Below are 16,425 nucleotides of genomic sequence, written 5' to 3' on the forward strand. Positions count from 1 at the left end.
ATCTATGTGTGTCCTTTGTATTCTTGGGCGTGCAAATGATATTTCCTACAGGACACGTCCATATCCTGACAGAACACATTGCAGTGGAAGACATTCGTCAATACGAGCGCTTGGTCAAATGCAAAGTCTTTCCCCCCACTGACGTGTAACATCCCGTTTTACCACACCAATGATGTTTCCTTTGTGCCGTGCCTGTGAATAAGCATATAGCCGAGACCAACATTTTTATTACACCGAGGAACAAAGCGCTTTGATATTAACTTGGGTCAGCGTGGAATTGTTTCGTGCACTGGAAATCGGATACTGCTTGTTAAAAGACTACGAAATTTAAAAAGTTCCGAACACATAACTCTACCAAAAGGACGACTCCTCAGAGAAAAGCATTTTCTCTGGCTCCGTGAATCAATTTCTAAAACTAAAGCGGGAAGCTAGAGGCTATCAATCCGGTTGTCAAACCAAAAAATTATCAAGAAAAACTTAGTGAACAGTATAGTTCCATCGAAGGTATCATTTTAGATCACGTAGAACGAAGGGTGACCATAGTTTGCCAAGTCATGCTCAATCTCCTGTTTGGAAATATGGAACAACGAACGTGCTTTCCCAAGACGGAATACTTAGCATATCCCTACTTTATTTGAACTGGTGGATAACAAAGACATCGACGGAGATCGTTCAGGGGCATGTTTGGGCGAGCACTCCTCAGTCAAGATTATGCGTTTTGACAGCGGCGGTCCAAAACTTTACGTTTACAAATATCGAGATCGACGGGGAGAAATGCATACCAACTGCAGAATCAAAGTCAAAAGACTGACGTTGAAGTATCGAGCGAGCCAAGTAGTCTTCTTTGACGTATCGAAATAAGCTCTGCAGTCTGGCTTAAACGTCTTGGAGCCGCACAAAATTGTATGATTGCAAAATAACGAAAGCACCAGTGTCCCTTTGGGGAAAAAATCAAATCGTATATCTCCAACGAATGAGATTTCCAGATCACAACACTTAACCGTATGGATACCACGAGCTCCAGTATAGGAAAGGGAAGACTGCCAAGATCAACACTTCATTACGACTACAAACGAAGAGCTAGGCAGATGAGTCATTTCACATAGACACAAGCAAGGGACTCAATTTCAGCGATTAACTCGAGTGCGATGATGTGCCCTTGCGACCACATTAATGTTGTACCCTGCGATATCATGGATGCAGCACAAAATTGGCGCTTCTATAATACTACTACTATAAAAATTGATGATGTCCTTGTACTTGGAAGTTCTACACGCAAAAGCAATAATTTTTATTACTGTGAACTTTTGTTCATTCCGAAACAAATTTAATCAACCGAAACGCAAAGCGATTATGTGTTTGTATAATCCCTGCGGATCTAAGCAATGTCTGTGCAAATAGATCCAGATAAGACTACCACCACATGGAAATGAGCTCATGAAAGAAGAATACACGCTGCCTGTTGCTTTACCTGGCTACTGTAACTTTGAAAGCTGGTGTTAAACGTTCAAAGGAAAATGGCCTAAACATCTAAATGGACCCGAACAATTAATCAGAGCTGGATTTGTATACTTGGAAGAATGAAATAAAGTCCAGAGTTTCAGTCGTGATTTGTCACTTCAGAATGGGAGCAGAAATAATCGGCCTACCTGGAACATTCTCGAAGGTCTCCATACTGTCACTGCCTTCCTTTGGTGGGAAGCAAGAAATATAAGGGTCTACGCTGCCTTTCATACTATGGTGTTTCAGAAACCAGATTTGCTAGGAGTCAAAAGTTGGACATTAAACATTTACTCATCTGAGCTTAGAATTTAAGCCCAACTTTAACAGTAATTTTCAATACTTTCCGAGGGAACCGCCAACAAAAGAGCTAAACAGAAGTTTGAACCAATTATGCAAGAGAACAAAATATATTTGTGACAGTAGAACTTTTGTGTCTGTGGATTCACAAGAGGAAAGTTAATGAAGTCAACAAAGAAATTATATATCTCATGGTAAAAACCGTGATCTTCAGAGGTAATATCTTTATAAAGTTGACATTACACGATTTCATTGGCACCCTAGAACGATAACCTCATCGATACAGAGCAGAATATCTCTATATTGATCACTTCAACTTTGCTACAGGGTATGAATAAATAAGGACGTTCAGAAGCTCTTAAACGTAGGTGTAGCAGTCTTCAATGCCCTTTTTTCAGTAGCGTTCATTGAAAGGAAATCAATGTATTCAGAGCTTGGAGTATTACTCAAACTATTTACAACATTTGTTTTTATTGAATTTGGGACGAAGTGTTGTGTGCGAGTTAGTGACTACGTTTCAGGGATTTCGTTTGCCAGTAGATTCATTGTGCGCATTCATTTAAGAACAGTCCCTGCAACTATATCATGATTGCCCCTTTAAATTTACATGTGCACGCGACACTCCTTCTGTTGAAACTTTTGCGCGTTCTGATCGATACTTCTCTACATCAGTGTAAAGAAAAGGTTTTTGTCGCTTTTTTAATTGTTTATGCTTGCAAAGAAGTGTATGCAGCTTATCGTTGACAAGAACAGTGGAAATATGAGCGTGACTGGAAACGTTTCGGCTTCCATGCTTGTACGCAAAAAGTGGCTGACTATGCCAGAAATTTGTGTTATTGACCCAAGAAAAGAAGTGGACTTAACACTGAACGTGATCATGACATTCATATTCTTGTTATAAACAGTGGTAGAAGAATTCAACATAGAGGAAAACCATGTTCCGGACAGTACCGTCGTTCATACTGACACGAATAAGAGACCTTTCGTGCAGAAAAATTATACGTCTTCCTCGAATCTTAATAATATTGGGAGAGTGAAAAACTATAGGTTCTCGTATGCACTTCTCACAAGCACAATGAGCTATGGAAAACTTAGGGGGTGGGGGTGGGGGTGAATTCATGTATCTTGTGTAAATTTCAAGTCAAAACTATGTAAATATATTTGCTTATTTTTGTTCAATTTTTCGTTTACTGTTGATTCTTCATCGAGTTCAATTTCACGTCTTTTAATGTAGCAATGATTTTGAAAGCCTAAAGTCTTTATAATGATTTTAAAAAAATAATCTTTTCTTGTAAAATGCCTTTGCATTATTTAGTCGCATACAATATCAACCGGTAGAGCACAGATTCAATAATAGGAAAAAAGAAGTCTTTTCTCGACTCCCTCTCTCTCTCTCTCTCTCTCTCTCTCTCGTAATATCAATTCCCACTATCTTAAAATCTCTCGATCAAAGTGATGATATCCTGACTAGACGGTACATCATGTAAATTCATCTCTTTTTCGAATGACAACATAAAACATGCACTTGAAAATAACACAAAGGTTATATTATACTTATAGGATACTGTATTTTTATGGAAACTTTGAACGAGTTATTTCGGATGGATATCCTGCACGACCGTCGGTTCATATTCCCCATACAAATGCAGTAACCTTTTTATTATATGTTGGTTCTGTTTTTGTACCTAAGGCTTAATCATTTAAACAAAAATACACTACAAGAAACAAAACAACTGAATTTATGCTGTATTCCAAATTAAATACAGAACCGCAGATTCATCATTACACAGCAACAACATTAATAATGTGTACATAACTCCGCCCTGAAAAATTTGAACTTATTCGCGCGCTACACATCACTTTCGAAAGAAAATTGCGTTTGCGTCTACTTAAAATTGAAATTTAGAGTCATATTGTGAATGAATGCGCATTAAAACAACTTTTCCATTTGATCTGGAATGAATATACTTTGGTATTTTTTTCGATTTTAGGAACTTTCGTGATTATGGACTGGATTTATCTGTGCCAGTTCTACATGAAGTACATCTATGCTCATCCGAGAGGAGCAACGTATTGACACCTGTAGGTGTTTTCTGTTCTGTCATTAAATGTTTGGAATCATAATATGCGGAAAATATGAAGTATTGCAATTGTAATATCAAAAAGACGCTATGGAATCTAAGCTTTATTTTATTTCGAGTCCAGTAAGGAGTATGTAATTGCACCATGAATGTAGTCGAAATTACAGTACAATTTCGAAATGTTTAATCAGGCTATAGAACCCATGATATGGCTCATGTACTGACTCATATAATGACTCATGTAATTTGGATTTGCAGAACTAAGAAAGTACATTTTAACGAAATTCAGGATGTAATCTTTGCCATTCTTATTACCAGCTAAAGAAGACACGTTTATGCCTTGTCACTTGCATGTTACTTTCAGGGACCCAGCAAAGTTATGACATGTCTGGCGTCTATCGCTAAACTAAATCGGAAACATTGTATCAAAAACGTTAACGCGGAATATTGCAAAGCAGCTAGTATGTGGCAGCCCACTAAACATCTGCTTTTGTTCATTCCGAAACAAGTTTAATCAACCAAAACGTAAAGCGTCTACTACATGAGTATACATGATTTGCTTACAAAGTAGTTCCTAATACTATATTGGGCACACGTGTCGTGCACTTGAGCGCAATATGAAGGTGTGAGTAGTTAAGTGGGGTACATTAGCGACAATGGGAATTAGCATTACAGAGACCCCTGGGTCAGATTAGCGACAAGGGAAATTTAACATGGTGAAAAATCGTGGGTCAGATTAGCGACAAGGGAAATTAACATGGAGAAAAATCGTGGGTCACTCTAGCGACAAAGGGAATTTAACATGGAACTATAGTGTGGGTCTGTCTAGCGACAAAGGGAAATTAACATGGGGAATAGAGTTTGGGCTTTTGGGATTTTTTAAATTTTTTTTTAAATTTAAATTTAAATTTAAATTTAAATTTTAAAAAGGGGTAGGCAATGGAAAGGCTATCTCTTTTCAAGAAATATGGCTGGCCCTGAAAAGGGCCTTTGGGTTTATGTTAATGCATTCATTAACATAAATGGTACCGCATTGGTCTTCTTCTTGTCCTTAGGCTACGTCTCACTGTTGGTCCGTAAATCAGCACTCTTTTCAGGCATCCTTGTCTTTCAACGTAGATCCTACGTATCCACAGGCTGGTGTTTGTCCAGTGGACAACGGTCCACTTGGCTCGGACATACATGAGCATGTCCGTCCGGAACATCATGGAAGACACAAGCGTAGAAGATTGCACATCGGTCCACATCTTGAAGCGACGAGAACAAGTGAATCAATGCAGTGAACTGCGCTTATTTATAGGTACAGGAAGGATTGAAACGGATTGAATTCATTTACCAATCCGAACACGCGTTACAAAATTCAGTCAGCTCGCATCCAATCCGAAGAGAGAAGTCTGTGACGTCACGTGGTCTATATAGATTCGTTAGCGCTTGTGTGCAGTCAATCTATGCGACAGTGATTCAACATGACGGAAACTCAGAAAACGATCCATTGGGGTGCACCAGCAGGGGAGACTGCCCAAGGGAACCCGGACTTACTTTCAGAAGAGGTACATTGGGATTTTGTGGATTTTCTTACCTCGCAAGAATTTGTTCCGGAACCTTCGTTACCTTCTTCATTACCGCAAGTGGAGAATTTTAGACAGAGACAGAAAGAAGAATTGGAGAAATTTATGCAACGACAAAAGGAAGCGGAACAAGCTTTTCTCCTACAGCAACAGCAACAGCAACAAGAAGAGGTAAGAAAAAAACAACAGCAACAACAGCAAGAAGAAGTAGCAGCAAAGAAACAAGAGGGTGAAAATCAAACGGCTACGGTACTGTTGGACATTTTAGCGGAGTTAAGAAGTCTGAAACAAATGTATCAGACTTCTTTATCACGACCGAAGAGAATACGACCTTCCCGAGCTAAACACGCCAACCCTGTGACTAAGCCTGTCGTACCACCCTTAGTGATTTCAACCCAATCATCAGAAGTAGGCCTTGGCCGTGGCAAAGGCTTAAGGCAGTTAAAGTTGATTGGTTAAACTCACTCCTACACCAAAATAAAAAGGCCCTTTTCAGGGCCACCCACATTTCTCGAAAAGAAATACAATTTCAATTTGCCAATAACTCAAGAATAAACCCCACCCATTTTACCTTATAGTACGTGTCTGTGTATGAGTGCGTGAGTGTAGCTTCTTATTTTAAAATCAGAACTCAAAGACACTTACCTTATATCATTCATGTATTCTTTTATCCATTTTTTTACAATCCAATTCACAATTCACCACAGAACACTTTAATTAAAAGTTCATTGACTTCTTCTTTCTCCTTGTTTAGTCTCTCTGTTTTTTTAATTTCTTCACCGTTTTTTCCTCATTTTCTTCCCTTCTTCTTTTCTTCTCCTGTTTCTTTGCTTCTTGTAAATAGAATTGTCTTCTTTCTTCCTCTTCTTCCTCTGAAGAATCCCTCTCTTCTTCCGAAGAATCCCTCTCTTCTTCTGAAGAATCCTTCTTTTCTTCTGACTCCTCTTGTTTCTTTTTTGGGCAATCTGGAGACCAATGTCCTTTTTCTTGACAATAATAACAGGTATCTTGACTTTTGTCTTTTTTAGCCCCTGTTTTTTTTTTTCTTTTTTTGACGGTCTGGACACTCTGAAAACCAATGCCCTTTCTTCTGACAGATATAGCAAGTATCTTGACTTTTATCTCGAAAGGAAGGAGAGTAGTCCGTCGGCTGGTCTGAAGAGAATTTTCTAATGACCCCTCGCAAAGCTCTGACGAAACGTTCCATCTGGGTAGTCTCTTCCATTGTTGTGCTCAGCTTGAGAGTGAAATGAATAGTGAAAGGACAAGACACACACCCTTTTTATATACGCTGTTTTGCCAAGACTATAAATTAGTCTATGGTGTTTAAACTTGAGTCATTTGACGTTTTGCACTCAAGATGAAACGATCCCATTCATTCGAGAAGAAAGAAGAAGAAGAAAGTAAGAGGCAGAAACGTGATCTATCGCCTCGTACCAGGGCTGAAATCTTGGCACAAATTCATGCCAGTGATTTTGAAGAAGACATGAGTGAACCAGATTCCGAACCCTCTAAACCAAATTCACCATCCTTAGTCAACCCTGAAAAGTACTATTCCATTCGAGAGACGGAAAAGCGCTCCTCTAGAAAATTTAGAACCACGGCTTACACCTACACGGTGAAGTTTAAAGATTTCAAGGCCGACGTACCCTTGGAGAAAGCAGAAGGGTTTATCACCGAGATGTGGGATTCTTTGCTCACCGCACTCAAGCGACAATGTCAAGCCAAAGAAGACGATCGCTTGACACTATCCATAGATCACGACGGTTTGAAATCCCCTGTTTGGATCGAGTTTAGCAGACCCGCAGAACTGACCCCTTCCAAAGTCATGGACAAGATACAACAGGTGCAACAATCTAATGACCAGTTTGACATCACCGATGGTAAAGCCACACTGAAAATGGCCCACGTCTCTCCTCTTCAAGGAACTGGATGCAAAAAGATGTTATTGGTGGACGACCTTCGCAACACCAAAAAGAGTCTCGTCCGAATTAACAACCCTCAAGACCAGATGTGTTTAGCCCGTGCCATCGTGGTGGGACGAACCTATGCCAACAAGAACGACACGGTAGAATGGAAAAGAACCTGGAAAACTATTCAACGATGCGATCGAGCCAAACAACGAAATGAAGCAGAACTCCTGTTGCAACAAGCCGGACTGTCCAAAGACACACCCTGTGGCATTCCTGAGATGCAAAAATTGCAAGATGCCCTAGCTCCACGCTACACCTTGAAAGTGCACCCTCAAGAAATGCGTGGAACTCTGTTGTTTCGAGGCCAAGATTTTAAGGACGGAAAATACATTCATGTCTATCATCACGATGACCATTTCGATACCATTACCAGTATCACTGGATTCCTGGGATACAGTTATTATTGTGAGAAATGTGACTATGGTTATAACAATCGAGAGCAACACAAGCATTGTGGAATGAAATGACCAGGATGTTTGGCCTCTCCACCCTGTCTGAGCGAAGGACCAGTGCCTTGTTCGACTTGTTTGCGCACGTTTGTCAGTCCTACCTGTTACCAACAACATTTGAAAACACAAGGTTCACAGAAGAAATGTGCTTGTCAACTCCTGAGATTGTGCCCTACCTGTGGACAAGGCATACTTACCAATAATGCCAAGGCACACGTATGTCGAGGAAAGAAAAAATGTCACATTTGTCACCACATCGTGGACTTGGAACACCAATGCTACGTGCAAAAATACCAACCCCCACCAGAGTAAGAGGACGGTCACAAGAAGAAAGGCAATTTCATCTTTTTCGATTTCGAATGCATGCAAGAGACCGGCATTCACATTCCTAATTTCTGCGTGGCTCATCGAGCGTGCGAGAAGTGCATTCAAGAACCTATCTTCAGTCATTGCCCTCACTGCAGCAAGATTCCTGGAGGACGTGAAAAAATCTTTCGAGGACCAAACACGTTAGCCGATTTTGCCCGATGGGTCTTAAACCCCATCGACAAGACGTGGAGCCAAGAGGACATCGAACGTTACGGAGATTGTCATCGTCATGCCACGGTGATGGCTCACAATTTCTCCGGATACGATGGACAGTTTCTTTTGAGGTACTATACGGAACATGGCACCGAACGTCCTAAAGTGATTTTGAACGGAGCCAAAATCATTTTCATGCAAGTGGGACAAGTACAGTTTAAAGATTCGATGAGTTACTTAGCCATGCCTTTGAGTCGAATGCCTAAAACGTTTGGAATGACAGAAATGGCTAAAGGGTACTTTCCACACTTTTTCAATACGGAAGCCAATCAACATGCCATTCTACCCCATTTGCCTGAGGCTCACTATTACGACCCCGACAACATGCGTACCGAACAACGAGAAGCTTTCTACGCTTGGTACCAGGCTCATGCCTCTGACCCCTTCGACTTTCAGGAAGAAATGTTAAAGTATTGTCGTTCCGACGTGGACATTTTACGGCGTTGCTGTGGAAAATTTCGAGAACTGTTCATGGAACACGGAGGGGTCGATCCTTTGAAATAATCTTGCACCATTGCCAAAGCGTGTTCCTTAGTGTACCGCCAACGATTCATGCCTGAAAACACCGTGGCTGTCATCAGTCCTCAAACGACCCACTATGTCAAACGTCAATACTCGGTCAAAGCCCTACGTTGGTTACATTACTTGTGCGACAAGGAAGACAAATGGATTCAGCATGCCCACAACGGAGGAGGCGAAAAGACCATCGGAACGTATTCGGTCGATGACTGGGACTTAGAAAACCCCAAGATCGCGTACGAGTTTAACGGTTGCTTATTTCACGGATGTCCCGTCTGCTACCCTGACCGTGACACTAAAAATCAGTTTTTGCAACGAACCATGGAAGACTTGTACCAGGACACTTGTCAGCGACGCCTAAAGTTAGAACAGCAAGGATACCAAGTGGTGGAAATGTGGGAACACGAGTACGATCACCGTTTGAAAACCGATCCCGAGTTTAAACGCCTCGTGGAAAGTTACCAGTTCATGGACCCGCTGAACCCGAGGGATAGTTTGTACGGAGGAAGGACCAATGCCACCTGTTTGCTGTACCAAGCCGACGAAGAGAAAGGAGAAGAAATCAAATACTTGGACGTGTGTTCGCTGTATCCCTACGTGTGCAAATATTGTCGCTTTCCTGTAGGGCACCCGCAATTGTTGACGGAACACATCGACCTGAAAAACATTCGACAATACGAAGGCTTGATCAAGTGTAAAGTTTTGCCTCCCACGAACCTATACCATCCCGTCTTACCTCACCATTGTCAAGGCAAACTGATGTTTCCCTTGTGCCGTACTTGTGCCGAAACGTGCAACCAGGACCAACCTTGCCATCACAGCCAGGAAGAACGTGCCTTGACGGGAACCTGGGTCAGCGTGGAATTGTTCAAAGCTCTGGACATGGGATACCAACTGTTAGAAGTGTACGAAATTTGCCACTTTCCCAAGACACAACAGTACCACAAGGGTGACCCTACTCAGAAAGGCATTTTCGCCGACTACGTGGATGCCTTTTTGAAACTGAAACAAGAAGCCAGCGGCTATCCTTCCTGGTGTCACACTCCCGAAGACCAAATACAATTCAAAGAGAAATACTATGCACAAGAAGGCATCTCTTTAGACCACATCGAAAAAAACAAAGGCAGGCGATCGTTTGCCAAAGTGATGTTAAATTGCTTGTGGGGTAAAATGGCACAACGACCGTGTTTACCCAAGACGGAATATTTGACAGAACCTTCCCGCTACTTCCAGATGATTCACGACAAAACCAAATACATGAAACACGTGGACGTCGTTCGAGAGGATTTGATCTTGGTCAATTACGAAGAAGATCTGGACTTTGTACAAGACGACCCCTTTGGAAATGTCATCATTGCGGCTTACGTGACAGCTCATGCTCGCTTAAAATTGTACGAAGCTTTAGAACTGTTAGAAGAACGCGTCCTGTACTTTGACACGGACAGTTGCATTTACATCCATCACCCGATTCAACAGCACCCTGACATCAAAGGAGACCGTTTAGGAGCCTGGACAGACGAGCATCCCGACGACAAGATTCTAAGTTTCGTCAGTGGTGGTCCCAAAAATTACGGCTACGAATACCGGGACAAACAAGGAGAAGTGCACACGACGTGCAAAGTGAAAGGACTGACTCTGAATCATCGTACCAGTCGAGTGGTCAACTTTGGGGTATTGAAAGAAGCCTTGCAATCGGGAGAGGATGGAAACTTTAAAGTGACCACCTATCAACCGAACAAGATTGTACGTTTACCCACTCACCACATCGTCAGTCGACCCTTGGAAAAAGTCTATCAAATTGTATACCAGAAGCGAGTGCGACTTCCCAATCACTTCACCTTACCGTACGGTCACGTCGGTATTGGTCTGTATATGAAAAGGAACCCTAGGCAAGATCGATAGTTTATTGTTCATTGAAGTAACTTACCATGTCGTTGACGAAGAAGAAACCAGATTGGTTAGGAGTCAAATGTTGGACATCACCGAGACCAGGGTTTTGAGGCTTGGACACAAGAGGTGGCCCAGTATGCACGAGAGTTATTCAAGGAAAAAAGTTACTTTTCAACCTGTGTTAGTGACGGTGCCAGAAGAACCCGTCACCCAGGACAGAACTGTCGTGGACAGGCCTGAAAGACCCTTTCGGGAGGACACTTGTGTGACCTTACCCCCTACTATAGAACTGGTTAGAACTTTACCCAAAACATGTTGCACACAGACACTTGTGTTTATTCCACGTTCATGGTTATCATGTGCCTTTTATTCTTGTACTTAAGCCTTTGGCTTTTATGTATTTTTGTCTTTCGTATTCATGTTTGAAACATTCAATAAACGTGTTCTGAAAAAGTATATAAACTCTTGTCTTGTTTGTTTTTCGTGTCACAAGTGACATTTCTCACACCATGGCTACCTCTGCTGTCTCTGCTCCCTCTTCCTCTACTGTCAAAGTCATCGACGAACACTTAGATCGTGCCAGTTGGGAAGCTTTGTATCTTCGCCATCCCTTTAACATGCTCATTGCTGGACCTAGCGGTTCGGGCAAAACCGAATTCGTCAAACGTTTGATCGAACATAAACATCATTTGATCGATCGACCCCCTCAACAAATCGTGTGGTGTTACAAAAAGTGGCAATCGGCGTACAGCCTCTTGCGAGAAAGTCAAGGCGATTCCATCGTGTTTGTGGAAGGCATTCCTAAAGAAGAGACGGCATCGTCTCTGACTCCCGTCTAACCCATTTGGTCATTTTCGACGACATGTTAGGAAAAGACAAAGAAGAAATTAAACTGTGGTTCACGCGCAAAGGGCATCACCGTAATGCCAGTGTCGTTTACATCACCCAAAATTTGTTTCAACAAAGTAAAGCCCATCGCACCATCAGTCTCAATGCGCATTACGTGGTCTTGTTTAAAAGCCCTCGAGATAAATCGCAAGTGCAAGTCTTAGCCAAACAGTTAGGAACGCCTTGGCTGACTCAGGCGTACGACGATGCCACTCAAACTCCACACGCCTATTTACTCGTCGATTTGAAACCTACGACTCCCGAGGATTTGCGATTTCGTACCCACTTGTTTCACCACTGGTGCCAAGACGGAGGGCCTGTCCTGTACACGTCTCCGTACTCGACTTAATTTCACTCCACATAAAAAAATCTATAAAAACCTCAGACCCTTTTTCGTCTGTCTCACACAACGTCAACATGACGTCCCTTCAGTCGCATCTTCCCGTCAAATTGATTCGTGCCTTGTATGGCATCAGTCGAGAAAAAAATCCACAAACACGAGCTCGTGTCTTAGAAGCTAGTCTCAAAGAAGTCTTACGATGGTTCACGGTGACGGCACGTCAAATACTCCAAGGAATCATTCAGATTCCTCATCAAACCAAACGCTTTTTCGATCGAACAAAGTCGCTTTGGTCCAACTGGCCGATCCCCGCATCGACACTCAAACCAAAAAACAAATCATTTTGAAACCTGGAGGGAGCGGTACTCTAGGAGGGGTCATCATTCGCTCACTCTTAAGATGGGATCCTAATGCCCCCAAAGTTATACCCAAGACAAAAGTCCAACGAAGCCCCAAGAAGAAAAAGACCAGATCCCCAAGGACAACTTCTCCAGTGGCAGGACCCTCCTCTGACCAGACACCACCCCGGAAAAAGAAAAGAAGCCCCCAGAAAAAGAAAAGTCCACAGAAAACTAGTCGCAAGAGAGGCACTTCGGCCAGGACGCAACCTTACACTCGCAAACCACGACCTGCCACGGCGGTGACTGCGTCTCCGGCAGCTTCACGTTTGTCCACTTCTCCGTTAATGACACCCAGAACTGAAGAGTACTTGGAGACGTTGATCACACCAAGAACTTCTCCGTTGATGACCCCCAAAAGAACTTCCCCAGTGGCAGGACCTTCCAATTTAGTGGCAGTGGCTCTGCTCACAAAGTACCTTCTCCCAAAATCAAAGTTCAAGAAAGATCGGGCATGTTACAAAGTTTACTGGATTTGTCCAAGCAAGAACTGGCTCGATTTAGTCCGTTGCGTACCCCTGCACGACGTGTCATGCCTGTCCTCAAACTGATACGACGTAAAGACAATCAGTGGCGACGCGTTCCAGTATAAAAAAGGCCTGTGACCAAGTCGGGTATCAGTGTTTTCTCGGTGCTCCTGAAGACTCAAAGATGTCACCCTCCAGAAAACCCCAAGGAAAGAAAAGGAAAGGACTGCCACCACGTTTAGCCAAACATGGGGACATGTTATCTGTCTTGTCCAAAGCTTCTCCACCCCTACGAAAAAAACTCATTCAAACGGCCTCCAAAGAGGTCATCGATACCGTGTGCGAATGTTGTTTGAACGTTTTCAAAGGCACGATCCCTTTGTCCAAACACCAGAAACAATGCTTAAGCAAACATCGTCACGTTCTTCGCCAAATGGTTCGAAAGAAAATTCCCATTCGTCAAAAAAAGAAGATGTTAGTGCAACGTGGAGGTATTTTACCTCTCTTGTTAGGCCCCATACTGAAAGGAGTCTTGGGAACCATGTTGGGAGGACTGATGGGAGCAAGATAAAAAGGCCTTCGGAAGTCCCAAGATCTCAGAATCGACCCCTGACAACCCAATGAAAGGACGAAAACTAGCTTTAGTGCCTTACAAACGATGGATGGAATACCATCGGTGGCAAGAACAACGCACCCCGCATTTACCTCCCAATCCCCATTTGAGCGAGATGTCCCAGTTACAACACGAATTGCAGTACTTGATGGATCGCCAAGATTTGTCCGAAACAGAAAAATCGCAAAAGTACGGTCAACTCTTGCAACGACTGCAACTCTTTCACCAGAAAGCTTTAGACGAAACAGCTCTACCCACTCTGAAAGATTTTAAGACCTTGATGAAAAGTCCAGCACCATCACCAGTACCAGTACCAGTACCAGTACCACCAGTACCCGTGACCAAGACAGAAAAAGGAGAAGAAGAGGAAGGGTTTCAAACTCCACCAGAAAAAGTACGCAAGTTAACAACACCACCTACCTCCAGAATTGGATGGATTAAAAAGATGATGGCCACCCCTTCTTCCTCACAAGAGAAAAAAAAACGAAGACAGAAGTGAAGACAGAAGTGAAACAAGAACCGATATCCCCCGCTCAGACATCCTTCTCCTCTTCGACGCCTATTGCTGGCCGCACACGCAAAGCATTGCAATCCAAGAAAATACCCCAAGAGAAAAAGAGTAGCATCCTCCAAGAGTGGGTGTCTTATTAACACACCAACCAACACAAAAAAAAATGGAAAAAGTCTTAGCCAGCATTTACTACGATCCCTCGCATCCTGCAGGTTACGCAGGAGTTCAAAAATTGTATCGTGCTGCCAAAACTCGACTGAAAAGTCTCCGTTTACCTCAAGTGCAACGATGGTTACAAGAACAAGCTACCTACACTTTACACAAACCCATTCGACGCAAGTTTGCCAGAAGTCGCACCCGAGTGGAAGGCATCGATCATCAATGGCAAGCCGATTTATCCGATGTCTCTCATTTGGCCAGCTACAATGGTGGCTACAAATATTTGTTTTGTGTCATCGACGTCTTTTCCAAATTTGCCTGGGTCGTGCCCTTGACTTCCAAATCGAGCAGCGAGTTAGTGCGAGCCCTGCAACGAGTGTTGAAACAAAGCGGTCGTCACCCTCTTCGATGGCAAACGGACAAAGGTACCGAATTTCTGAACCAAGCTTTCCAAAAAGAATTAAAGAAACGTGACATTCATTTTTTTACCACCGAGAATCCCGAAACCAAAGCCAGCATCGTGGAACTTTTTCAACGCACTTTGAAAGAACGCATGTGGAAATATTTTACGCATCACCACACTCTGAAGTACATCGACATCTTACCGCACCTGGTGCAAGCGTACAACCAATCTTACCATCGAAGCATCGGACGTGCCCCGCAAGACGTGACTCCCGACAACGAAGTGTTAGTGTTTGAGCGCCTGTTTGGTACGTCCCCGACGAGGGCTGTCCCCAAGAAAAGTGGAGAGTTGGCCGTAGGAGATTGGGTGCGCATTGGCAAAACCAAACGCACTTTCGACAAAGGTTACTTACCTAACTGGACGACCGAATTGTTTCGCGTCACTGGACGAGTGCATGGCCGTCATCCTGCCGTCTATAAATTGGAAGACATGAACGGAGAAGTGCTCAAAGGAACGTTTTATTTGCCCGAGTTACAACGTGTCACCAAAAAAGAAGACGACGTGTACGACATCGAAAGCATTCTCGAACGCAGAACCCGTAAAGTGGGCAAACGACGTGTCAAAGAAGTCAAAGTACATTGGAAAGGATATCCACCCAGTTTTGATTCTTGGATCGACGCTTCGCAAGTCATCGACTATAAAAAGAAGTGACCATCATGCCTTTTCACACAGCAGACGCAGCTACGTCGACCACTCCTCCTTCCCCTAGTTCTTCTGTGCAAGATTTACAAAAACAACCCTTGTGGGTGTGGTGTGGAGAACGTGTACCTAAAACGCAAATCGTCTTTTTCTGCCAAATCTTCGTGGTGTATTGTGTCATCGGGGCAGCCATCGCCAATTTGAGTTTGCAACAAGGAGACAAACAATTGTGGACCATTTTATTGAGCAGTTGCATCGGTTACCTGCTTCCTAATCCCTCCCTGAAATTCACCTCGAACGGGAACCCCGGGAACCTTGTGTCCAGTGCCAGTGCCAGTCACCACTTCAATCACAACCAGAACCCCATTTTAGACGGAGACACGCCTCTGACGTCCAGTAAAATCCCCTCGGACAGCCACAGAACTCTGGAATTATGAGTCACCAAAACCAATTTTACTTAACCTTACCCAGTGACAGTTCCATGGAGGTGTTTCCCAAGAACACGTTGTGCTGTTACACGGCCAAATTACCTCAGGCCATCCAGTTAGATCACGAAGCCCATTGGGAAGTGGCTTTAGTAGAAATGATTCACCCGACCCAAGTCCTCAATGTCCTTCCCAATCAAAATTTTTTTGATGTGGAAGTTCATGACGAGCAAATGCAACAGTGGATGGATAGCAATGTCAAATATGACAAGAAAACCCGTACACAAAAGTACACCACCTATCACTTGTTCATTCCCCCAGGCTATTATTTTAGTGGTCAACATTTGGTCAGCACCATAACCTCCAGGTTTAATGTCGTGTTTCTGAAAGCTTTGGAGCATGTCAACAAAAATGTCACCATGGAGTACCACAAAGCAGCTCGTCGCTTCTTGATGAAATTTGAACGAAGTAAAATCGTGTCCATTTTATTTTGTCCTGAGTTGTTTGACATGTTGGGCGGAGACATGGACATGAGAAAGGCCATGCTCAAGAAAAACGAATTACCCATCGTTTACGACAACGAGTCTTTTAGCAAGTTATTTCGTGCCCCGGTAGAACTGAACCAAGGACTGAATTTGATGTTCGTGTATTCCGATGTGG

The sequence above is a fragment of the Sinohyriopsis cumingii genome, chromosome 14, assembly GCF_028554795.1.
Source record: "Sinohyriopsis cumingii isolate HCF-2022 chromosome 14, ASM2855479v2, whole genome shotgun sequence".
In the NCBI taxonomy this organism is placed as follows: Eukaryota; Metazoa; Mollusca; class Bivalvia; order Unionida; family Unionidae; genus Sinohyriopsis; species Sinohyriopsis cumingii.